Consider the following 1,906-nt stretch of genomic DNA (forward strand, 5'->3'; position numbering starts at 1 on the left):
ATTAGCCATTTATCTTTATTTCAGTACATTTAAAATTTGAGAAACTTGAGGTTTTGTAATTGGCCCCTAGCTGCGTGGGCCAGAATATTGTTCGTATGTTGGTTCATATATTATGTTTCTTTTCCCACTATCTGCACTTTGATTTACTCATTGGTTACCATTACCTTTAGCTAACTCCTGGGTTCTCGGAACTCGAGTCGTGTACTCGGGTTCTGAAAACCGGAGCATTACACATGGGCTCATGCTCTCTCGAATCCAACCTTTCTTTAGGAGTTCGTCAATCTGTCTCTTCAACTCAGCGTGCTTCTTTGGGTTCATTCTGTAATGCGGGAGGTTTGGTAAAGTCACCACAAGGATTAAATCAATGGCATGTTATATATCCCTCATAGGGAAAAGCTCATTCGGTAGATCATCAGGAAAGACATCACGAAACTCATGAATTACCTGAATTGCCTCAATGGGTAACTCTACGCTAGCATCCGGTACACTCTCCCTAGCTACAAAGGCATATACCATCGAGTCTGTCTTCGTTTCTCGCTCAAAGTCCTTGGCATTTAGAATATGGAGTGGTTTGGACTTGGATTTCGACTCCTTCAATTCTTTTGAACTGCTCGCACCACTCTGTGTGGTGGACTCCTTTCCAGTCGTGTTCTTGGTGGTAATGGATTTAGCTTGACCTTCTTGCCCTCGAACCAGAATGTACACACATTCGAAAAACCAAATATGGTAACAACCCTATCATAGAGCCACGGTCTACCTAGAATGATATGGCCAACATCCATGGGAACAACATCACACCAAAGTGTCTTTATATGATCTAAACTGAATAGGAACAAGACAACGGTGCGAGACTAGAATGGGTGTTTCATCAACCCAAGAGACTCTATAGGGTTGAGGATGGACTTCCATCTTTAAGCCCAAATGGCTCACAGTGCTAGTCGATGCCACATTAGCACAACTACCACTATCCACGATCATCGTACAACTCTTTTCCCCACACTTTGCATAAGTATAGAAGATCATGTTGCGGCGCCAATGGTCAATATTCTTAGCTTGAACAAAGGCGCAATGCATAATTGCGAGGGTCGCAGACTCTTGCACTCCCTCTTCCTCATCACTAGGGGTTTCTACTGGTTCATATTCTTCATCCTCATCATCACTTTATGGGGGTACGACTTCTACTTGCCCATCAATAAGGAATACTTTGGTGCCCTCTCTTGTGTTGCATTGGTGGGCAAAGTGACCAAACCCCTGACACGTAAAACACCTAGTTGCCCCACTTCCACGCGAGCTAGACCCGACAATTTCTTTACCCTTATCATCCTTGGGCCTAGGTTGAAAATTGTTGAAAGATTTGTTTTTATACCTAGTGTTAGGTTTAGCCCTAGAGGAGTTGGCTTTAACACTAGAATCGCGAAAGTTAAACCACCTTCCCATAGATGCTTTGAGGTATTGTTCGACGTCTAACACTACTTGATACAACTGTTCAATAATCTCTATGTTTTTTGTGAGTAATTCTCTCTTAATGTTAGGACGGAAGCCCGTTTTAAAATGAGTAAGGGTGAGTATGGGGTCTTCATCAACCTCGCAGCGGGTCAAGTACTCTTCGAACTTCTCAATATATTCATCGACACTCATGGAACCCTGTCGAAGAGACTGTCATTCCTCAATCAACTGTAAGCGATAAGAGAAAGGAAGGTACTTCTCCTTAAGTGTTTCTTTCATTTTTCCCCCAATGGACTATTAGGAGTTCCCTCGCTCTTTCTTTCTTTTGCTCTACCTCTTTGCTTGGCCCAATTTTATCTTGACGAATCGGACTCGATGAGCATCCGACATGTCATACCACTCAAAATAGTGGTTCATATCCGCCAACCAATCTAAAAAGGCTTTAGGGTCCAAGTGACCA

Source organism: Magnolia sinica, chromosome 5 (genome assembly GCF_029962835.1).
Source record: "Magnolia sinica isolate HGM2019 chromosome 5, MsV1, whole genome shotgun sequence".
NCBI lineage: Eukaryota > Viridiplantae > Streptophyta > Magnoliopsida > Magnoliales > Magnoliaceae > Magnolia > Magnolia sinica.